General features: G+C 36.0%; 1 long non-coding RNA gene across 6 annotated transcripts in view; it reads left to right on the plus strand.

Annotated features, from left to right (window-relative positions):
- Positions 1–25,562, plus strand: part of LOC143639082 (uncharacterized) — a 156,514-nt gene that overhangs the window by 43,358 nt on the left and 87,594 nt on the right. The window lies entirely within an intron of this gene.

Genomic DNA, 25,562 nt, shown 5'->3' on the forward strand with positions numbered 1-25,562 from the left:
CGCAAATACCTCCATAAGATGATAAATACCAATGTCCATTTTCTCCCCAGGGAATAGTACACCATTTAAACTAGGCCCTTAGTCACCTATATGTAGTACCTGTGAAACTCCAGGTGTCCCTTTTTATGGAAACTAGAAAGGGTATCTTTAGCTTAATCCTGCTTCTCAGAAGCTTCTGTCAGGCAAGTGCCCCAACACATGCTACTATTCTCATCTCTTCATGTTTATTTTGGGGATTTGTTGCATATTAGATTTTAAGTTAGTATAGTAGTGCAGTTTGTATTTTGAGTTAGGGGGTCTTATCTGGGATTCCAAAATAAAAGATTTAAGAAATTCCATGTCTTGTTAGGACCAAGTATGTGGTAGATTGTAGCGTGATGATTTTGTACCAGAAGGATTCTTGTGTTCCTCAATCTCAATGTCTGCAAAAAGTTTTTCCAATGAAGACAACAAAGAATACCCCTCAGTTCATCCGGAGGAGGAATGAGCCTGAAAATAGCGCCCTCTGCTTGTGCTGCACATAGCCAAAACAGCTCTATGATGCCCAGAAACATTGAGAAAGGTAATCCCCGTATACTGCCAGATGGAATGGCCAGTGCAACTAGTGTTCTATACTCTATATTAAGTTATCAGTCCTTTGATTGGATGAGATATTTATTTTGCTCAGTTTTTAGGGCTCTGAAAGCTTCCTTTGCACTTACCAGTTCAAATTCCTACATTACCACATGTTAAAAATAGTCAAGAAAACAGTGATTTATTTTAGCTTCTAAAGTTACATAGTGGCACTGGTAAATGAACCTGCTTCAGAATCTTTTAATTTAGACCCTAGCTCATAAAATGTTCTCAACCAAAAAGGATTGGGTTTTATGCATGGGGTACTACATGTAGTCTGGGGGTGCTTTCTCACAAGTGGGGGGGAATAAATACTTTTTTCTGTGTCCTTGGAGTGAGGGTGGGATCCACGTATATACTTACCTGTTTGGCTGTCTGCATAATGCGAAGGAGCCCCATGCTGCAGCACAGAAGATTTTTCATCGTTGGATGTTAAGGTTAGTTTTCTTTCATTGGTCCTTCTCTAACTTGGACTAAAGTATGTAATGTAGAGATACATAGGTGTCCATGTTATTTTAACATAGAAATCTGGGACTTATCAGAATATTAAGTGTTCTGTGACACCTAATATAAAATACAGAATTGCCTAATTAAAATGAAGTGTTAACTAAGATGAACTAGACAGCAGAACTTTGGATGAGTGTTTACCATCACTATCAGAAAATACACAACAGTACTAAATCCTAAAAAGTTGGATTTTTTTTTTTAATAGAAGGTCTTTGCTATCTTGTCCAGACTGGCCTCTATCTCATGGCCTTCTGCCTTAGTATTGCTTGGAATGCAGGCGCGCTCCACTGCTTACCTTATTGGAATTCTTAATGATTTGTGCCCATTTTTACTTGCTTTCTGAAAAAGTTCTGATATAATTTTTTCTGGTACGGAGTGCTCCTGCTCTTGGGGAGCCATATGTTTGCCTGTTGGTGAAATGATAGTTCTAAGGGTAATTTTTCTGCAAGTGGGCACGAAATTGTTTAGTAAGAGCAGTAAAATTTTTTGCCTCTTTGCCAACTGGGTACCATCTGTTGTGGTTCTGAAACTTCCCTTGGTTGGCTAGTTCATATTTGAACCAGTTAATAATTCTACTATGTTAAGTGACTTACTGTTGTCAAACATTCTGTCTAGGACATAAGGTTAAACAGGCTAAGACTTAATGCTGGTAGTATAGCTAAGATTTCTTACCAGTTTTTCATAAATACTTGTGAAATATTTTGGCTCCTAAAGAGGAATATTGCTGCCCTATCCTGTTTTAATCATTGTGCATCTGCCCCTCCAATGTATTTAAAGGATACTAGAGTACACGCTGCTTTGCTACAGAATTGCCAATATACACTGTTGGAGAACTACTATCCTGAAGTAGGGTAAACAACTTTAAATAAAGTTAATACTCTACTTTCTAGCTTCATTGATATTTCAAATTGGATTTAAAACCTAATTGACAGCTAATCTAGGCAAATGGAGTATTCTGGAGTAGGATTATAATGAGTTTTCCATTTTTGACTCCTGTGTGTATGGAAACAATGGAATACTTTCAAATGCATTTGCATGGGTTTAGCTTTTAGAAATAACTGGTATAGAAGTGTCTTCTAAAGTTTAAACCCAGTACATTGTTTTACTAGTAATAAAACCAAAAGGGGGGCTGGGGATGTGGCTCAAGCAGTGGTGCGCTCGCCTGGCATGCGTGCAGCCCGGGTTCGATCCTCAGCACCACATACAAACAAAGATGTTGTGTCCGCCGATAACTAAAAAATAAATATTAAAAAATTCTCTCTCTCTCAGTCTCTCTTAAAAAAAACCCAAAAAACAAAAGGGCTTACATCCAGGAAATGCATGTTCATACTCATTTGTATATAGTGATTGTCTAGTCATACTACCTTTCTAGGTGTACTGTCCTCCATTTACATTTAACTAATCCATCTAGCCTAGTAGGCATTTTTATTTCCATCCTGTGCAATAAATTTGCTCAATAAGATGAAAGATTTGCCTGTTTTTTGTTTTTGTTTCTCCTTTAGTGCTAGAGATTGAACCCAGAATAGTTTTACCACTGAGGTACATCCCCAGCCCTTTTAAAAAAATTTACTTTGAGACAATCTTGCTAAGAAATTTAGGCTGGCCTCAAACTTGTGATCTTCCTGTCTCAGCCTCCCAAGCTTCTGGGATTACAGGCATATGCCACCATGCTCATATTGGCACCTGGTTTTGAAATGGAAAACTAATAAGATCATTCATAGTCCCTATTGTAAGTTTCATTACCATATGTCAGTTTTGTGTGGGATATTTAGTATTGTAATTTGAGAAACTGATAATGGATACGCATCAAACTTGGTTACCTATACTTTGTCAAATGTGTTATCAACTTTTGTGTTACTAATGTAAAGTCTTAACGTTAGCCAACTACATTCTACAGATTATACAAAGAACTCTCTAATTACTCAGTTGCCACATTAGGGAGGACATTATTTGCAAATTTCTAATATACAGTGTATTAGGTTTCTTCTCTTCCACGGTCTTTTTTGTTGTTTCTTTATCCTGGAGTTTTGGTTTTTTTTTTAATATTTGTTTTTTGGGTGGACACAATATTCTGTATTTTATTTTTGTGGTGCTGAGAATTGAACCCAGGGCCTCACGCATGCCTGGTGAGCGCTCTACCACTTGAGCCACATCCCCAGCCCAATCATGGAGTTTTAACACAGGCCCTCTATTGCCTTTTTTCTTTTATTCTTTTGGTACTAGGGATTGAACTCAGGGGCATATTACCACTGAACTACTTCCTCATCCCTGGGTCTCACTAAGTTGCTGAAGCTGGCCTTGAGCTTGCAATACTGCCTCTGCCTTCAGAGATGCTGAAAATACAGGCATGTCACCACTAGTTATTAAAGGCTTTTGAACTAAATTATTCAATGTAAATGTATTTTCATAATTTATGTACCTGTATGCTTTTTAAAATTTTTTGTGGGAGGGGGTTATTATTCTCCTTTGAATTTTTGGTAATGTTAGGTAGAATTTCACTACCAGTCATATTTTCAACATGTCTAAATCTCAAACTTGGTTCTACATTTTGAAGAAAATACGCATTACCACGAATCGTCGAAATGGGATTGTTCTTCATCCAGCATTGCCTCCATTGGCAATATTGAAAAAAAAATTTATTGATAAATGTATTTGAACAATATATTCAAAAATATGTTGAACAATCAACATTTAAATGTAGAGGTATATATGTTTGGGTCCTTTAGCTTCAAGGTCTCAAGGAGTTGCTTAGGGCCTTGCTAAATTGCTGAGGCTGGCTTTGAACTCATTGTCCTCCTACCTTAGCTTCCTAAGCTACTGGGATTATAGGCATGCACCATTGCACCCAGCCCCTGGCCTAGTTTTTTTTTTTTTTTAAAGTAATTTTTTTTTATGTGTTTTTTTTTTTTTTAGTTCTCGGCAGACACAACATCTTTCGTTTGTATGTGGTGCTGAGGATCGAACCCAGGCCGCACACATGCCAGGCGAGCACGCTACCGCTTGAGCCACATCCCCAGCCCCCTGGCCTAGTTTTTAATGGTAACTTTAGTAAGGAAAATTGCTGATTGTACTTTTTTCAAAAATTCTTTATTTTTATTTTTATTTTTTTGTTATTTTTCCATGCGAACTGTAGAAACCGCCTGTGAAGTGTTCATCAGAAATATCATTTGTTTTTCAACTGAAACGGAATTGAATTTATATAGGTTAATTTTGAGAGGTATCATTTTACCATCTTCCATATGTTAATGTGGTATGTCTTTTTATTCAAGTCTTTATATGTTTGTATTTATATTCTACTTATTACCTTCAATGTGTCTTTGTTTTTGAACGAAATAGACATCTTGGGAACTACAACTCTGATAGAGATGTAGAAGATGTCATCTGCATAGAATAGGGCTCATTGAAGGCCATTCAGTATGTTTTGAGATTGATGTTACCATTTCTTCTAGAAGTTCAAGGAACCTGCCTTATTTATAAAAATGTTTTATATTCCTGGTTTGGGTAAGTGTACAAGTGTGAGCTAATTTTAGGAAAATTGCATAGTGAGCCATTTGTTTTGGTAAAGTTAGCATCCTCTTGACTTTTATCTTTCCATGTAGAAGTACATCCTTCATCCTGTAGTTTCCTGGAGATTTAGAGCTCATTGTCAATAGGATTTGTAGCACTTGATGATCTTTATATCTTCTAATAGAGAGATAACTGGTTGTCTTCCTGGAAAATATTTAGAACTAGGGAGGTAAGAATTCTGTTATGTTTGATGGTTTTATTTCTGTGTTAAGGACAATTCTGGTAGGGAGTTAAAGGACTTGCATGATACAGAGAGTGATCTGACCTTAAATCCTCTGAGAAGCATCATAGGAATTAGTACTGTTTATTTTGTAGGGAAGAACTCAAAAGAGTTAAGTGCTGTGTTTTCAGGTCAGGGATGGTTGGATTTTGCTGCTTTTTCAGGCAGTTGTAATTAATGGAAAAGTAAAAGAACTGTTTAGTTAGCACAGTGGCATACCTGTAATTCCTGCTGAGGCAGGAGGATCTTAAATTCAAGGCCAACCTTAGCAACTTAGTGAGACCTAAGCAACTCAGTGGGAAAAGGGTTGGCCATGTACCAAAGTGGTTACATATCCCTGGGTTCAATCCCTGGTACCAAAAAAAAAAAAAAAAGATCAAAAGATCTATTTAAAGATTCAGAGACTCTGCAGTGATACGTACAAATTTAAGTGACAACTTTTGATCAGATTTGAGGATTTCCTTCTATGGAATTCAGATTTGGATTACACACACTTGAAGGTCACTTTTTTTCCCTCTCCTTCTGGTGCTCAGGATGTACCTAGGGCATTATATATGCTGGGCCAGTGGTTTATCAATGATCTGCATCCCCAGCTCTGAAGGTCACTTTTTAAAAATATATATTTTTAGTTGTTGATGGACCTTTATTCTATTCATTTATTTATATGTGGTGCTGAGAATCGAACCCAGGGCTTCACACATGCTAGGCAAGTGCTCTACCACTGAGTCACAACCCCAGCCCCTGAAGGTCACTTCTATTGCTAATATTCTATGAAGGTCTTAGTTGGTAAATGAAGCTGCCTTGCATTGTATGACTGCTCCACCTGCTCCTATTTAAATTACCATCATAATCCCCTTAGGCATCCCTAAGAGGTAGAATAAATTTAATACAGTAATATGTAATTAATGACAGAGTATGTTTTTTTTTACTTCCCTTCCCCATATTCCTTAATCTCTGAGAGTAATTCCTACTCTACAGTACTTTATTGTTTGTAAAAACCTTTTATTACATGGTTTTTCTTGGCCCTTAAACATATCTGGTGAAATAGGAAGGGTAGAGTCTACCAGTGTATCTAATTTGTAAGTGGAAGATAGTCTTGGAGACTACTTGGATTATCTCTGATAAGAGATCAGTGAGATTAGTCCTTATAATCTTTATATTTTGGGGGAAGCTTAGTACCAGAGTTTAAATGTGGATATTTTGTATACATTCTTTTGTGTTGGGAGGAGGAAGGTTAGACTAGATAATATTTTGGAATCCAGGGGCGGGAAACTTGATGGATTCTAGCTCACTATGTTAGACTGAGGGGCATTTTAGCAAATAATCAAAGGCATTAAATGTTTTAGAGATTTATAGTTCTAGGTAGCAGGTTGTTGGAGAAATTTGGGTCATGACCTCCTTCTCGTTGGCCTTTTATGCAGTTTCTTTCCTCCTTCAGGTCCAAGAGTCAGCTGGGAAGATGACCACTGGAGAATGGGTTAGGTTACAAGTTTGTAATCAGTTTATTATGAATGAGAATGAGGCCTTAGCCCCTGTCCACAGCTGTAGAAGTCACTCTTTAGTCATGTGTCTTTGGTACAGGCTCAAAGTGATGATTCTGCTAATTTAGATTTCAAACCTCAAGGGTAGATTTTAAAAGCCTACTATCCCCATAGATTATTAGGTTTTAATCTGATCACAGATCCCTTTATAAGAGACAATAAATGGTCTTACAATAAATGGGCTTACTTAGTGATGGGGAACTCCATGAATCAACTTGTCTTATTTTTGAAACTTTGTAAAATTGAGATAAATTTGTTTTATACAGCTTCAACAAGTTTATCATAATTATATTGTACTCCCACTCAAGAATATTGCTTTATTTTCTCCTGCATCTTTAGCTACTCTCCTCTTTGCTGCCTTATGTGCTGCCGGGCACTGTGCTGGGTGATGGGGATATGGAGATTAATTAGTCTCAGTCCCTGTGCTCAAGGAGTTCTCAGTTTAGTGAGAGAGATCAACATATACACAGATAATTACAACAGTATGCTATGCTCTACAATGGTGGTATGTATGAGGTACTATGGAATTCAAAAGAAAAACACTTTAATGAGTCCAGAGATCAGAGTAACTGATATCTTAAAAAAAGTAAAGATTGAACCACAGGTGGCACACACCTGTAATCCCAGCCATTCAGGATGCTGAGGCAGGAGGATTGCAAGTTCAGGGCCAGCCTTGGCACAATACCCTCTCTAAACAAATAAATAAATGGGACTGAGGATGTAGATGGTAGAGTGCCCCTGATTTCAATACTCAGTACCCAGGGTTGGGGGATGGATAGCAAATGTTTCCTCAGCAGAAAACAGGGAAAGGACTTTATATCAAAGTATGAACATTGGAAATAGAATGATGCATTGGGGGAAACTGCAACTAATTTATGAAATTAGGCTATAAAGGTAGAAATCTGTCCTCACATCATGCCATGGGATTCATTGAGGGTGTTCATTGAGGGGATGCTTTTAATGATAACTGGTAGAAGTGTGAAGTCTGTTCTAGAAGGTGTTGAAATCTGTATAGGGATATGAGTTAAAAGGATACATTAGTGAATAAGTTGAGAAATCTAAGGGCATAAGGAGTTGGGAAACATATAAGAGGATATAGACATAGATAATAGAGTTTATTACAAAATTAGCATGGCAAAGAAAGTAAAGGGTTTTCTGACTTTGGCAAATGTATACTCCCATTCTCCCCATTCCTGGCCTTGATGAAAAATCCTCTTGTGTTCTTTGGGCCATAGCTTGGTGCACACATTGTACACAGTTCTTTTTGGGAAACAACTGTATAACAAACATCGGTTCTCAAGGAACCATCTGAATAGCAGCAGCCCTTGTATAAGTATTACTAAGTTCCTAGTCTTGTTCGTAAGTATCAGACCTACTCTCACTGTCACATGTCTGAAAGTTTTTTTAATTTTATTTTTTTAGATAAAAATATAGACTTTTGTTTCTAACCCCACTGAAGGAAGAAATGACATTATTTGTTATAGGCTCAGTTACTTTACTTAGGGACTTAGAAATTTTTATAGTTATACCTGCAAGTAGAAAAAACAAAAATACAAATACAACAGTTAAAAATCCAAATATATTAAGGTTTTTTTGTTTTTCCCCTCAAAGCAATATAAACGGGTGTTTTTAGGGGCATTTTGTACTATTAAAGCTTAGGTCATTGCTTATCTTTGTGATTCAGAGAAGCATTTTCTGTGATTAGAATGATTATATTTTATTTTCTAAAATATTTATTTTTAGTTGTAACTGGACACAATACCTTTATTTTATTTATTTTTATGTGGTACTGAGGAGTGAACCCAGGGCCTCAAATGTACTAGGCAAGCGCTCTACCGCTGAGCCACAACTCCAGCCCCTAGAATGATTATATTTTAGTAGTACAGTTTTTTTTTTTTTTTTAAACAAGGCCTTATATATATAACCTGCCATACTCGGGGGCAATACGGAATGCAGAGTTAGTAATGTAAGCCCTCAGCAGTGAAGTGAACTTTGTGGAGTGAGAGTCTCGGACTTGGGATTCAGACCTCTTTTGATAATTTACAATGTGGTCTTGAGCATGATTCCTTATCCCTCTAGGAGTTTGTTTCCTTTTATGGAAAATAGGAATAGTATTTGCTTTCAAGGATCTGGAAAAGGGGTGTGAAATGTAAGGAGTTATGGCAGTCATTTGAAATAGCTCTGGAATATGCTAAATGACATAGCAACATAGTTGTTGCTGATAATCGTTGACTACCACAAGGACTAAAAGATGATGGTTGACTATTGTTACTTATTTCTAGTAATTAATGATGTTAGGGTTGAGAAAGAAAGGGAAACTATGATTGTTTTCAGTAGAACACTAGTTTGAAGTCACTTCAAATTTTTCTCTCTGCTAGGTAGAGTAGGAAACCAGGTTAAGCCTTGAGTTCATGCTCTAGCCAGTGTAACCTACTGCCTTTGCTCATAGTACCAAATAGAAAGCTGTGGAAAAGTGTTACACCTGAATAAAGGTTATCGTAAAGTGAGAAAAAAAATTCTTTGGAGCTGTTCAAAACTGAGTCTAATTCAACTGCTTACTAGTTATGTGATCTAATAAATGTTACTTAACGTCATTGAACCTCTGTTTCTTCATCCAATGATTAATTTTCAGGGGTTCCATGAAGATACCTGTAAAGTGTATATCATAGGCACTCTATAAGTTACAGCTATTATTGTTAGTTCTTGGGACACTCACCGCGTGACAGAAACAACAGAAGGCCCTGGTGCCTATGCGGACTTCATGGATCCATCAGCAACCTGGAGTGGTGCTCCTCTGAAGAAATCCTACTCGGATGGATATAATACAACCTGCTAAGTGTCCTAGCACTTATCAGGTTGTATTATCATTGTCCGAGTCTATGGCTCTCGTCTACCAGACTAAATTCCATTAAGGGCAAGGACAGTGCCTTATTCATCTTTGTATTCACAGTGCCTAATCCGGTGCACATTGTAGGCCTCATTAAATGTTTGTTGAATGAAAAAATGAATCATCAACAGACATTAATTGGGCGCCTGCTCTGTGATCTCCATGGGCTCAGCTTGTCCCCGCCAGTTGCCTACAACGTCCAAGCTCTTCAAAATGCTTACTCCTGAAGTTTACTCCTGTTTTCTAATTCTTGTGCTGAGGACTTATCTGTGTATTGATAGGAAATACACTTCATCTCAAGTATCATCTGCAGTTGACTGATAATGCCGGCCTGATTGTGTTTTATAAAAAGAATTCCCAAGCCAGGTCTTACCTCAGTGTGAAAGAGTTATAAATAGTGATATTTGCTAAAAGTTGGCTAAAGTGGGGGTGGGAGCTCAAGTGTTTCATATGTCATTTGATATTGTATACCTCAATTTTAGTCTTGGCTAGTTGCAAATATTGCATGCCTGCTGCTGCTATAATTTCTGCCAATTGCTTATAGGGTTGGACCAGAGAAATCACTGTTTGTGCAGGAGCCTCATCCTCACAGTTTGGGTTCTTTGGTTGGTATTCACAATTTTCCCCTTTCAACTTCCTAGTAGCTATCCACTTACCTGCACTGGTAGGTAGTTTTCCACTTTCCTATCTACCCAGTCACCATGCTCATAGTTCCTTTTTCTTATTTTTTGTGCTTAATCATTAGTGTTCCATGAGAATTTTTTCTTTTTGTAGATGTGACAACCAGAATACAAATTAAACCACCCCTTTCTGTGCCCTACAATGAGTTGTATAGTCACTCTTCTAATATGGGGGAAAAAATCCAGTGTACTTGCAGACCATGGAGCAGGAAGAGGATGGGAGGGAATCTTTGTAGAAGTGGGAATGAGATGATAACAGGTGAAATAACATCTTGGATGATGATACACATATTGGTTGCAGAATGAAACCTATACTTTCTTAGAACATAGGTAGAGGTTTACCCTTAGATAAAAGGAACTACTACTTCACTAGAACATAGGGACAGGAGTAAGGAAGAGAACATGGATTTTTTTTTCAAGATTCATAATTATGAAGATGGATAATGGAAAGGTAGCTAACTAGGATTATGAACATGAAGCTGCAGGAACAGGACATGAGTAGTTGGGAATAAAATGAGGAATATCCAGGCCAAAAGGCTGAAGTTGGGCAAAATAACCAGAGTTTATAGTATATTAAAGTGAGAAGTCAGTAACCAGATTAGAAACCCAGGAAAATATCAGTGGTTTTGAGCCACTGTCACAAGTAGTGTTTGGTTGCTTTGATTGATTGAGGAATAGATAGCTAGTAAGTGAGGAGCTACATGGCTTTTTGTCTAATTTTTTTTTTTTTTTTTTTTTTGGTGCTAGGGATTGAAGGGCTTCAGACATGCTAGAAAAGTACTCTACCACTGAGCGACATTCCTAGCTCAGAAATGAATTCGAAAAATCTATTATGGGCATAGAAAGAGGTAAGGTCAGGAGTAGGTTCAATCTGGGCACAGAAAAGAAGGATTTCAGTATAAAGAAGATGGAGATCTAACACTTGGGAAAACTGGAATGGTAGCACCTATAATCAGATTTTGGAGTGTTAAGATTTCATAACTGGAGTGATCAAGATAAGATACCAGTGACACGTGGATGTCAGGTGTGATTTATGTGAATGCTGAAGTCCCCAAGGTTTATAATGGAAGGAAGGCCTGAAATGTACTCTGGGCCAGGCAAAAAGCCTTCAATGACTACTAATGCTAGTGATGAGAGGTTGTAATGGGATTGTAGCATGAGTCTTAAAGAATAGTGACATTCCAGGTAATCCCTTTATTAAGTGCCCATTCCGTACCTGCCAACTTGTTTTGTGCGATCCATTTACCTCTTGAATCTGTCCCATTTCACGTGTGTGAGAATGTATAGCAATTCTGCTATAGAGATTGCTGGACCTTAATTCTGCTGGAAATCTGTGGCCATCTTCTAGTTCTTTGAAAGTATAGTAGACTAGTCATTTTGGAGTAGCATAAAATTATATCTTTAGGTGGATTTTTTCCCCTTGACCTTGATTTATGTTCACTATATGTAACATGTTTTTGAGCCTCTAAGGTGAAGGGTGAGCTACTTCTGCCCTGTGAAAAGTAAAGTAGTTTTATTAATTATCTAATTCCGCTTTTAGGATGTAGTATGGAGAAAAGAAAGCTCACATCAATAGGTAAGTAACCTGACCACTTAGTTAACGCTATTCTAGGTCAGGTTATATCCAGTTTAGTGGCTTATGGTGTAGAATTTTTCCATGGTGTTCAGAAAGAGGACGGGAAATTGAAACATAGAGATATCCTTATGGAATTAGAAGGTAAAGCAAAGGAGAAAAGAGATTGTGAATTCTTTAACGTGGCAAGTAGATTTTTCTTTTATGTTCACTTTATTTGGGATATAATAAATGGCTTTTGTTAGCACAAGTCTGAACACCCAAGTTTGAGGCTGAATTTGTTATAGTTAGTGTTACGGTGGGGAAGGTTCATTTTAATCATTCTGTACCCACTCCCCACCTGATGTCAGGGTGGCCATTGGAGAAGTTATAGACAAGGACAGCAACTCCATGAACCCCAGCCCCATGATTTACTCCTTAGGTTTCAACCGATCGTAAAATCGTTGGATGGCCTTCTCTACCTCAATTTCTGGTTATGACTTGTTCATCAGATATTAGCATTTTTTAAGGACATATGTAAGGAAAGAAATTTTATGGAGTAATCGCTTTCTTCTGTTAGGGATGAATCGTATAGGACATAGAAGGGGAAAGTGTTGTGCCTTACAACTACTTTCCCAATCAATCCCTAGAACACCCTTGATCACACCTTATGGTGCCTTACCCTGGGTCTGTCTAATTTATGGAGTCTTCGTGAAAATTTTGCTGTCACTAGCCTCTGTCCATTTTTCTTGCCCCATCCTGATGAATTTCAGCAGGTCTCTCTTACTTTCCTTCTCCCTAGGCCATATCAGCTCCAGCTTCTTTCTGGGAGGAGCTTTATTGTCAACTAGTGAATATAAGGAGAGAGGCAATGAGGACAGAAGAAGGAGAGGGAGGCTTTGGAATACCATGATAGAGGAACAAATGCTTTGCCTTTTTTAGTGGTTAATGGACTATAAGTTTGTATGTCTGATATTGTGAGTGAACAATAAGGAATGAATTCCTTATTGCCCTTATGAATGGAAGCAGGAAAGGTGAAAAGTGAGAGATGACATAATATGCTTTGCTTCAATGGAGTAGGCAATGAGACTTACTTCAAAACTTGTAAATTAAATTGGAGATCTAATCCAATTGGATTGGAGAGTTGTTGTGCTTCTTTATCTCTGTTGAATAGAGATTTTTGTTAACCCAATTGAGAACCCACCCACAACAAATTTTGCAACCTAGAATTCTCTGGTTCTGTGGCAGGGTATTAAAGATACTAAGGACATAGTTCAGCAACAGTGGGCAGAATGGCTCAAAGCAGCCCAAAACACAGTTATCTGGCAGAAGGAAAAAATATTGTCAATGGAAGTTCAGTCCTTAGAACTGTTTGTCATTCCCCAAGGCATATTGGAGTATCTATATTTTATATCTTATATTTTAAGAAAAAACTGCTTCCAAGAAGGACTATAGAAGATTCTTTCATGGAAGAGAGAAGAGGGAAAACTACCAATTAAATAAGATTATAGCTTTTCAAGATTTTTCTTTAAAAAGACTTCCTATTTTGGTCATGGAGATGTATTTCAGTATCACTTTTGGCTTACTAGTGTAGTTTAACTTTTATGGTCTTGGAGTGATTCAGACACCTGCTCACTTTGTCAGGTATTTGTTAGTAGACTCAGATACTTAAAGGAGCAAGTTGACAACCTCCCAGTGGACAAGAGTCTGGCCTTTTGAGTCAAAGAGCAACTTTAAAAAAATCATGGGATTGGCTAGATTGGGCTAGGCTTTTTTAAAATTTTAAGTAAAAAACTTTTTTCTTTGATAATAAAAGTAATGGATTGTCATCATTTAAAAAATACAGTGAAAAGTATACATTAAAAACTAAAGAACATGTATAAATTTATTAGCCATAAAACAATAATTTGTAACATTTGGGTTTATTTCCCTTAAAGTCTCAAAAAGTAAATGTATTTAATATAACTTTATAACAACTGACATTGTATATGTTTTTTCCATTTGAAAATTCACAAGCATATTTCCATGTCATTATTGTTGTTTGAGAAACAAAACATCAAGTGCTAAATAGTTTATGGCTCTAACAGATTTTATTTTGATGATACCAGGTTGCTGCACATTTTGGATATTGCAAATATTGCTTATAAAATTTAAATGTAATGAATATCATTGTAAATTAATGTTTCTATGTATCTCTTTAGAATAAATTTCTTAAAAATTGATATTATTTTGTTTGAATGATGAGAACAGTATTAGAGCATCAATTCAAAGATGACATTTAAATTGTTCTCAGTAAAGTTGTAGGGATTATATTCCTACCAGTTATGTATAAATGTGAATATTTCTTTACACATTCATCAAAGCATGGTTTTTCTATTTGTAAATCTCTATTCATTTGATAGATAAAAATGTACTTTTGTTGTCTTTATAGTTTTATTTCTAATTTATGCACAGTAAACAACTCTCTGTATGTCATATAATTCTATGGATTTCAACAAATGCATGTAGTCATGTATATTCCAATCCATTCAGTACAGCTCTATCAATTTAATAATTTTTATATTTGATCCATTTCTACCCCACAAATCTGGACACCACTGATTTGTTTCCATCCCCCTAGTTTTGCCTTCATCAGAAGGTCATATAAATGGAATCATGCAATATGTGGACTTTTTGTCTGGCTTCTTATTCACTTAGTAAAATGCATTTAAGCATCACTCATGTTGTTATGTGTTTCATTGGATCATTTATTTGTATTCCTGAGTCATTTCATTGTATGGATGGACCAGCTCCTTATCCATTCACTAACCAATGGACACTTGAGATAGTTACTTGGTATTACTTGGTATTTTATATATATGTGTGTGTGTGTATGTGTGTGTGTGTGTGTGTGTGTATAATCATATATATGTATATATATGATTTTTAGCTATCATGATTCGAGTTTGCAGTTCTCTGAGGACATGTGGTGGTGTGTATGTTTTCATATGATTATCTGACACATCTGAATCTTTTCTCATATTTTTTTTTCCTCTTGAGACAGCATTTCCCTTTGTTGCCTAGATTGCTCTCAAACTGACAATCTTCTTGCTTCAGCTGCCCAAATAACTGGGATAGCAGGAATGCGCCACCACATCTGGCTTGTAAATCTCTTGAACGCTTATTTTTTCAAATCTTTTGTGCCACTTTTTACTGGGATTTTCCTTTTCTTACTGTTTCTCTATATATTCTTTGTATAATTTCTTTAAGATACATTATGTTGAAAAATGTTCTTCCAGTTTGTACGTCATTTCATTCTTTTAACACTGCCTTTTTCAGAGCAATGGTTTTCAATTTTGATGAAGTCCACTTTTTCACTTATTAACATTGTAGATTATGCCTTTTGTGTGACATGTAAGAATTCTTGTCTACTCTTTGTCATGAAGATTGTCACATATTTTCATGTATTCATCTAGGGATTTTATAGTTTTACACTTATATTTATATCTGATCCTTTGAAAGATATATAATTTTATTGACATCACATGGTTCATGAATTTTTTAAGACATTTATCATTTAGTTGTAGTTGTCAATACTTTATTTTTTATGTGGTACTGAGGATCGCGCTCAGGGCCTTGCATGTGCAAGATGAGCGCTCTACCACTGAGCCACAACCCCAGTCGGGTTTATGCATATTTTAATTTCTACTTACACTGTCCTAAATTATGAAGTGATTAAAATTATATCCAATTATAATATGAAGATAAAAATATAAAAAATGTAATTAACTGATCTGGGGGAACCTACTCAATGACACGGAACAAGAAAAAGTAATCATGAAAAAATATGAACAATTATAGATATGTTAGTTTTAAAAAGCCTTCTATAGAACTACAGTTTTCAGCTGTAATCACAAAATGATTACCCAGGTATGTTGAATTACTGACATTCATTATATGGCATAAAATTTCTACATAAAATCCATTATGGCCATTCATAAAGAGCTTTGATGCGACAGCTTGAATAAATATTAATTATATTAACATTATAATAGCTAAACCTAGTTGTCTTCAGAAATGTGCATGGATTTGCTAGAGACCCCCAAGAACAATATCGAGAGCTATTAGGTCATTAGACCCTCACAGGGAAAGGGAGATGTACTGGGAGATCACTGGAGGGAAAGAAGGAGCCTTAAAGAATTTGAAAGCATGATAAACAGGGCAGGACATGTCTATGATAAGAAGAGAAATAAACCTAGTTTTCTGAAAAATAGTTTCAAATATCATAAGTGTGGCTTCTTTGTTGATATTTGGACTTCTCATCTGTGTCCTCTGCTTCATTATCTAACATCTTCCATCTTCTAAGGTCTTGAATTTCTTTGGTGTTGTATAGTTTTGGTTGTAGAGGTCTTTCATTAGGCTAATTCCCAAGTATTTTATATTGGGTGGTTTATTACGAATGGGATAGTTCTCCTAATTTCTTTTTCAGAAGATTCATTATTGGAGATTAGCAAAGTGATTGATTTTATATGTTGATATGTATGCTTTAATATTTTCATCTAAGCCCGGAAGCCAGCTGCATTGGTGCATGCCTGAAATCCCCAAATACAAGATCAACATAAAAATTTATTAGCTGTAGAAGTGTTCTGGTGGAAATTTTTATCTTCATAGCAAATAGTTAATTTGACTTCCTGTTTATGTCCTTTAATTTCTTTTTCTTGCCTGATTACTCTGCCTAGAGTTTCAAGTTGAAAAGGGGTAGTGCAAGTACACATTTTTAATTCCTGATTTTAGAGGAAATACTTCCAGTTTTTCTCCATTCAGTATGATGTTGACCTTGGGTTTGTCATTTATAATCTTTTCCATGTTGGAAAATTCCTTATATCCCTATTTTCTCTAGTTTTTACAAGTATGAATGGGTGCTGAATGCTTTTTCTGCATCTATTGAGATAAACGTGATTCTTTTCGTTAACTTATATATTATATGATAAATTACATTTATTGATTTGCATATGTTGAATGAATCTTGTATCCCTAGGGTGAAACACACTTGATTATGGTGCACTATCTAAATGCAGTTTGCTAATATTTTATTAAGAATTTTTGCATCAAAGCTGGGTGCATTGGCATATGCCTATAATTTCAGTGACTCAGGAGCCTGAGGCAAGGAGGATCAAGAATTCAAAGCCAGCCTCTCTAACTTAGCAAGGCCCTGTCTCAAAAAAAAAGTAAAGAATAAAAAAATAAAAGGCTTGGGAACATGTCTTAGTGGTTAAGTGGTCCTAGGTTCTATCCCCAGTACAGGGGAAGTCAAAACAGAATTTTTGCATCTATGTTCATCAGGGATATTGCCCTGAAATTTTCTGTCCTTGATGTGTCTTTGGTTCTTTAATCAAGATTAAACTGACTTACTAGAATGAATTTTGTAGTGTTCTCACCCATTACATTTTGTGGAATAATTTGAAAAGGATTGGTATTCATTCTTTAAAGATTTGGTAGATCTATGCTATGAATCCATCTGGTCCCTGGGTTTTCTTTGTTGGAAAGCTTAATAACTGCATCAATTTGATTACTTGATTTTGATTTGTTTAAGGTTTGTTTTCTTTCTTTCTTGGTTTCTTTCTTTCTTTTTTTTTTTTTTTTTTTGGTGATATTGGGGATGGAACCCATGGCCTTATTCATGTGAGGAAAGCACTCTACCAACTGAGCTACATCCCCAGCCCTGTTTAAGGTTTCTTTATCCTCATATTTCAATTTGGGTAGATCGTATATCTATAGGAATTTGTTGGTATCTTCAATATTGTTAGCTTATTGGTGCATAAATTTTCAAAATAGTTTCTAATATTCCTCTGGATTTCAGTAGTATCTTTATTTCCTTTTCCATCTCTGTGTTAATTTGGGTCTTCTTTTTCTTTTGGTTAGTTTCAAAAGACTAATTCCTAGTTTTGTTAATATTTTTTATTTTTTTATTCTCAGTTTATTGATTTTGGCTCTGATTTTACTTATTTTCTGTCTTCTACCATTTTAGTATTAGTTTGTTCTTCTTTTACTAGGTCCTTGAAGTGTAATGTTACATTATTCGGGATCTTTCTATTTTTTCCTAATGTAGGAAGTCTGTAATATGCTTTATTGTCTCAGAGACTTTGATATATCACTGTATCCCCTGCTTTTTTCTGCTATGCATTTATCATTCAAAAGTGTATTATTTAGGGCTGGGGTTGTAGCTCAGTTGTGAGCACTTGCCTACTATGTATGAGGCACTGGGTTTGATTCTCAGGTCCATTTACAACTAAGAAATACTTTTAAAAGAGCATATTATTTAATCTCCAGGTTTTAGAGTAGTTTGTTTTTCTATCTTATTATTGATGTCTAATTTCATTTAATTATGATCTGATAGGATGCAAGAAATTATCTGTTTTTTATTTGCTAAGATTTGCTTTGTGCCCTATAATATGATGTATTTTGTAGAATGTTTCATGTGCTGCTGTGAAGAAAGAGTATTCAGTTGTCAATGGTTGAAATATTTATAGATGTCTGTTAGGTACATTTGATTAACAGTTTCCTTATGTCTAGATGACTGATCTAGCAGTGGTTCTTTATCACAATCTCTCTCTCTTCATTGAAATGTTCTCTTCTTTCTGTATGTTCTAATTTTAATCCTTTGTCTTGTTTTAACTTGTTGAACATTTAAACTATGAGCTTTCTGAATTCTTTCTCTGACATTTCCTACTCTGTGGTGTTTATGGAGTCAGTTGTTGTGGCCTGTATTGGATGGTTTGTTCTCTTGCTTTTTCATATTGTTTATATGTCTACCCATGTATTGGGATGTTTATTACTTCTTTTATCCAGGGGGCTATTTTTGTGAGCTTTTTTCTTTAAGAGGCATGGACTGGGTGAATATCTAGGTATTGATAATTTAATTCAGTGTGTGGCCTCCTTTGAGAGAAGCTACTGAACCATATTTAGTACAATCACTTCAGAGCAAAGCCATGTACTATTCAACCTTATGAAAAATGAAAAACTTGTTGATACTCTTTTCCACAGTTCCTTTAATTCCAGGATATAGCTATAGTAACATTTTGGAATAAGTAGATTCAAAAATTAATTATTAAATATAGTAAAATATTTATTATTAAATATATATTTATATATTTAATAATTATATATATATTATTAAATATAGTAAAATATAGTGAAATATTATAGGGCTCAAAGGCGTAAGAGAGGAAAACTGGTCAAAAGAGAAAGTAAAGGAGGAAAGCTAGAAAGAATAATACAAACCAAGGTAAAAAGAAGAAAAAGATGAATGGGTGGATATCAGGAAGTAGCAGATAATTTAAGCGTAAAAAGAGGGGATAAGAGCAGAAAGTATAGATCATTCTGCTTGATCAGAATGATTCCAATCAATGCTTTAAAATATTAGAAGAGAGCTGGGGTTGTGGCTCAGTGGTAGAGTGCTTGCTTAGCACATGTGAGGTCCTGGGTTCAATCCTCAGCACCAGATCAAAATACATAAGTAAAATAAAGGTATGGTATTCAACAACAACTAAAACAAGTTAAATATTAGAAAAATAGAAGAAATACAATCAAATGGATTCAGAGCACAATTTTGTCCTTTGATAACAAATCAAAGTGAAGAGTTATTTTATGTATTTAATCAAAGTTGAACTTAGAGGTATTTATAGTAAACCAAGCCAAGGTGAAGAAAATTCTTATTGTGTCTTGAATTGATTTTATCAGACTTGGTACCGTTAGAAGATATCCATCATTCTTTAACTCTAGATCCCTCCACAGATGTTGGGTACTGGATCCACTCCCCTGGTTGCTATGAACCTTCCACCAGCCTTTTTTTTTTTCCTTTAAATTTTTTTAGTGAAATATGATAATAGAATATATTTTAACATATATACATGGAGTATCACTTCCCATTCTTGTGATTGTACATGATATGCAGTTATACTGGTCGTATATTCATATGTGAACATAGGAAAATTATGTTTGATTTATTCCACTGCCTTTCCCATCTCCCCCCCTGCTTCCTTCCCCTCATTCCCTGCTGTCCAATCCCCAGCCCATTCTTTTTCATCAATCTAGGGGCCTGAGTCTGAATGTTCTGAGGGTGTGATATTGTGTCTGTTGGTTGTTTCTACTGTGTGCAGGAGTTAAGTAGGCAGGGATCTTGGCTGTTTCTGTGATTTCTGCCAGTCACCATGTGCTCACTGCCCTCTACAGGATCCTTTTCAAAGTGGCATAGATCCTGGTGGCTGTGTGCAAACACAGGTCCTGTGGTTGTGGATTCTCTATTGGTGATCTGTGGTGCAGAACTGTTTTCCCTGGCTAATACAACTAGTCGGAGTATTGCCCTTACTACTGGCTAAAAAGACTCAATCATTGGTTCAGCTGCGTAATAGTTCCATTGCCCTGGTTCTAAACCATGGGCATTGCTTCCCTCTGCTGACTGGGACTGAAACAGCATCTAGTCAATGTCCAAATACCTGCCAGCATTGGCCATGATCTAGGCACTATTAATCTAGGCCTCCTGGGACACAGGCAACTTCCTGTATTGATATGCCTCTGTCTGGCTACAACTACAATCTGGGGACCATCCATGTAAGCTGCCCAGGCTATAAGTAGTTTCCTGCCCTTATGGGCCTCCAATGACTACCATAATCTAGACACCTTTCCTTTCCTCTGTCATGGACCAAAACTATCTTCCACTTGGATCTGACCTCTCACTTCCTGACGTTTCAGCAACTTCTACTACATTACTAGTAGCAATTCTTCTACAAGTTCTTTCTAGAAGGATTTTAAAGATTTTTGTTGCTATCTGAAGGTGGGAAGATAGTGTGAGGATTTAATTTTTTCTTGGGCAGCTTATTCACTATGGGTGCCACAATTTGGCTGCCATGTCCAACACAGATTTCTGGCTTCTATTTTGTTTAAAATACTGAAGGAATCAGGCAAGAGGCAGCAAACAGCATTCAAAGAGTGGGAGAAACCAAACATTATTTTACGCTGCGGCCCCAGAGATCAAAACTCCAGATTCTGAGCTTCCTTTACCAGTTTTTCATAACATTTTATTTTTTATTTTTTAAAATTTTTAATTGATTTTTTAAAAATATAAATGACAGGGGAATGCATTATAATTTTTATTACACATACAGCATAATTTTTCATATCTCTGGTTGTATATAAAGTATGTTCACACCAATTCATGTTTTCATACATGTACTTTCGATAATGATGTCCGTCACATTTCGCCATCCTTGCTAATCCCCTGTCCTCTCCCTTTCCCTCCCTCCCCTCTTCCCTATCTATAATTCATCTAATCCTCCCATTCTCCCCTTCCCTACCCCACAATGAGTCAGCCTCCTTATATCAGAGAAAACATTTGGCATTTGTTTTTTTGGGGATTGGCTAATTTAGCATTATCTTCTCCAACACCATCCATTTACCTCCAGATGTCATGATTTTATTCTCTTTTATTGCTGAGTAATTCCATTGTGTATATATGCCACATTTTTTTTTATCCATTCATCTACTGAAGGGCATCTAGATTGGCTGCACAGTTTAGCTTTTGTGAAGTTTTTCACAAAGTTTATAGGCTACCTAGTATCATAAATTTTCTAGTCTAAAATGATACATGGTTTTGCACAAGGTTTCAAAAACAATATGTGATTATGTGTAAAGAATTTTTCAGCAGGAATCTTGTTTACAAAAGTAGAGTGCAGTAAGGGAGAGTGGATCCTCTTAAAAGGCCTTTGGTAAATCTTAGCCTTGGGCCCAGAACCTTCACAGGGGCGTTTACACTTCAAAGTAGTCAGATCCTAGGGAAAGTCCATTACAGTCCAAAAGGTAGGTATGAATGGTGCTAATTAGGTTCTCTGAAAATCAGGTGGCTGGAAAGGGGAGAGAAGGGGAACCCATGTACTAATTATTATGGATAGTGTCCTTAGCCTGGGTTAGTTACCCATTACAAAACTACTTAATACCCTTCGGTGACCCCACTATTCCTGTGGCATTTCAATTTGTTCTGCTTTTCTTTGCAGCTATTGTTAAGGATGTGAGGTTATATGCTTTTCCTGTCTCTGTTGCTCCTCCCCATTTCCCCTCCTTGGTTCTAGTTCAAGGTTGGAGAACTCTGTCCTTATTTTCTGTTCCATTAATTTAAGTCTCTCCAGGTTTCATATTGTCTAATATTGGGTCTTAGAGCATTTTTCCTATCACACACCTCTCTAGTATGCCATTCCTTCACTATGTTGTGAAGAGATTGGTGACCTCTGCCCACCTCTGCTCTGCCATCTTCTTCCCCTGTCTAATGTCTCTTCTCTCTTCAAATTTCAGGACTCTTTCCTTTATTCTCAGAAAGGTGGCCAGGTTGGCTTAGAGACAGACCCAGAAGACCTGGTTTCTATAGTTTTCTAACATCAAATCTCTATGCAGGGCTGGGGATGTGGCTCAAGTGGTAGCGCGTTCGCCTGGCATGCGTGTGGCCCGGGTTCGATCCTCAGCACCACATACAAAGATGTTGTGTCCGCCGAAAACTAAAAAATAAATATTAAAAATTAAAAAAAAATCTCTATGCAAATTCTGATGAGCAGGGTTGTCCAAGCATTCCCTTTCTTCTAGAGAGAAATCAGTGGCTACACCCGAATGTCAACAGTTCCGTTTCCTGGCTTATTGTGTGTCTAAGCAACCTCTACAAAACCTCTAGCACCATTTCCTGACTTTAAGAATGCAGAGCTCTCCCCTGTAGATCTTTCAGCTCCTATGTAACAGAGAAAGCTGGGCCTCCTGAGTATAGGGAAGGAAGCCTAGAAAGAAATCTGAAGAATATATATATTTTTAAATGGTGCTAGGGATTAAAACCTGTGTCTTATGCATGCTAAGCAAGTGCTGAACTTTACCCCTAGCCCCTTTGATCATTTTTAAGAAACATTTATTTTTTAGAACTAGTTGGACACAATACCTTTATTTATTTATTTTTATGTGTGCTGAGGATCAGGGCCTTGCATGTGCTAGACAAGTGCTCTACCGCTGAGACACAATCCCAGCCCCCGCTTTTGATCATTTTTGAGTAAGTATTCATATAAGATTTAAGTATAGTTCGTTCAATTTTTTAAAATATGGTTATATAGTTGTGCCATTGATTGAGTAGACTATTTCTTTTCACTGAACTGTTTTTGTACCTTTGTCAAAAGGTAATGGACCATATTTTGGGTGATTTTGGGCTGCCTGTTTTGTTCCACTGTTGTATATGTTTATCCATTCTCTAATACCACACTTTCTTGATTTATAGATTTATTGATTTTTAGATTTATAGGTAGACTTATAAATTGTGTTCTTTGCTTTTTCTTATAAATTTTTGAATTCTCTTGTTCTTGCTTTCTATGAATAATTCTATTAATGTGCCTATTAAGATTGAATTCAAGCTGGGCACAGTGGCACACACCTATAATCCTAGCAGTTTGGGAGGCTGAAGCAGGAGGATCACGAGTTCAAAGCCAGCTTCAGTAAAAGTGAGGTGCTAAGCAAGTCAGGGAGAATCTGTCTCTAAATTAAATACAAAATAGGACTGGGGATGTGACTCTGGCTGAATGCCCCTGAGTTCAATCCCTGCTACCTGGGGGAAAAAAAAAACAAAACATTGAATCTGTAGAAGAATTTGGAAAAAATTTACATGTAAACAATGTTTTGTCTTCTAGGCCACAAACATGGTTTATTAGATAGCTTTGTTACTATAACAATTTACCTAAGGAAATCTTCTTTAAAACAGAGTTTTGGGGACTCATTTCTGGAGTATGTGTGGTCTCTCTTATAAGAATACCAGGATTCTGTAATATGGGTCTCATTCTAATCAGTTAATCTAATCACTTCCTAGTGGCCTTTGAACTCTAAACACCATAATTCCACCCTCTTAATCAATTAACATCAGATTTTTTGTCATTAAATTCCTGAATGTGTTCCAGGAAACAAGCAATGTCCAAACTAATATTCTGTCCCTGCCAGCTCTCCTCCTCAAACTCATGTCCTTCTCGCATACTACATACAGTGATTTCATTCCCCAATAATTCTGAATTCAAAAGGCCAAATCCCAAATCTCATCTGAGAGTAAGGCAACCTATCTACTTCTAAGATATAATTGTGGGATATGCAAAGTATACATTCCCATTATAAAAGAGAGAAATAGGAAAGTAGAAAAGCAGAATCAGCCCCAAGCAAGACTGAAACCTAGCATGGCAAACATGATATTTTTAAGCTCTAAATCTAGACTCTCAATATGTTATATGTCTATCCTTATACCATCACCACATTCTTTTGATTACTATAACTTTATAGTGTGTTTTGAAAGCGTGAAGTATAAATCTTCCAGCTTTATTCTTATTTACCAATATTGTTTTGGCTATTTGGAGTCCATTGTAATTCCATATAAATTTTAAGACCAGCTTTTTTAATTGTGCAAAAAGAACAGATGGAAATTTGATGAATATTGTGTTAAGTCTGTAAATCAGTGTGATTATTTGTGTCTTAACAATATGACATTTTGTAATGCATGAAAGTATGATGGAATTCCATTTACTGACGTCTTTAATTTCGTTCAATAATGTTTTGCCATTTTCAGTGTACATATCTTGTATTTGTTATATTTCTTGGTAAATATTTTATTCTTTTGATCTTTTTATACATGAAATTGTTTTAATTTCTTTTTCAGATTTTTCATTGCTAGTGTATATGTGCCAATGTATATGTGGTATTTCATTGTTGAGAGGCAAATCTCGGGTCTCAAATGTGCTAGGCAAGTGCTTTACCACTGGGCACTACCTCCAGTCCCCTAATTAAAAAAAAAATTTTGTTTTAACTAGTTATACATGTATACTGTATTTCACTACATAATTGTAACAGATTTAATGCCTTTTTTTTTTTTTAGTAAGTTACAACCAGTATGTGAAGCTTTTAAGAATTATGCTGGTATCATTTATTACTAGATTATCTTTGCTGCAAGATTAGAATGCATGGAATACTTATGAATATACATTTATGCAGTGGTGAAAATTATGTGGTAAAGAACAGTACTTATCTTTTATCTTACAACTTTTCTGAATTAATTTATTATCTCTAATAGTTTTTACATAGTACCTGTAATCTCTGAATAGTTTTATTTTTCCACATTATTATGTCTCTTTTTTTTGTTTGTTTGTTGGTTTAATTTAATTGCCCTGGCTACAACTTCTTGTAGTGTGTTGAACAGAATTGGTAAGAGAGGATATAGTTGTACCTATCTTTTTTTTTTTTTTTTTTTTTTTATACTGGGGATTGAACTCAGGGACACTCAAACACTGAGGACATATCCCCAGTCCTATTTTGTATTTTTTTCAAAGGTGCTACACGAGGGGCTGGGGATGTGGCTCAAGTGGTGGCGTGCTCGCCTGGCATGCGAGCGGCCCGGGTTCGATTCTCAGCACCACGTACAAAGATGTTGTGTCTGCCGATAACTAAAAAATATATATCAAAAAATTCTCTCTCTCTCTCTCTCTCTCTCTCTCTCTCTCCTCTCTCACTCTCTCTTTAAAAAAAAAAAAATCAAAGGTGCTACACGAGACATTTATTAATGTTCTGTTGTATTTATAGTTTTAATATAGCAAACCAAGGTGAATTACCATTTGGGCAGAAAGCACATCATTCTACATTTATAATGCATCAGTTTCTGCTAACACATTGTAAAAGCAAGCAGTACAGTATGTTAGGGATCGTCTCAGAAGTTCCAAACTAATTCTTTGTTCTTAGTACCTAATCCTCTGGGACTCTAATTATACAATGTGAGGAACTACATTTTAGTAATTAATTTGTATTTCTCCTTACCCTTTCTATTTTATACAGTGACAAATCCTTTAGAATTCCTTAGGTACACACCATGTAAAAATAAGGTACTGAAAAATTTCAAATACAGACCATAAAAAATCAATGTTTATTTATCAATTAAGAACATATTTTTGACCACACCTTAAATGTATTTTTG

This window comes from Callospermophilus lateralis, chromosome X, assembly GCF_048772815.1.
Source record: "Callospermophilus lateralis isolate mCalLat2 chromosome X, mCalLat2.hap1, whole genome shotgun sequence".
NCBI lineage: Eukaryota > Metazoa > Chordata > Mammalia > Rodentia > Sciuridae > Callospermophilus > Callospermophilus lateralis.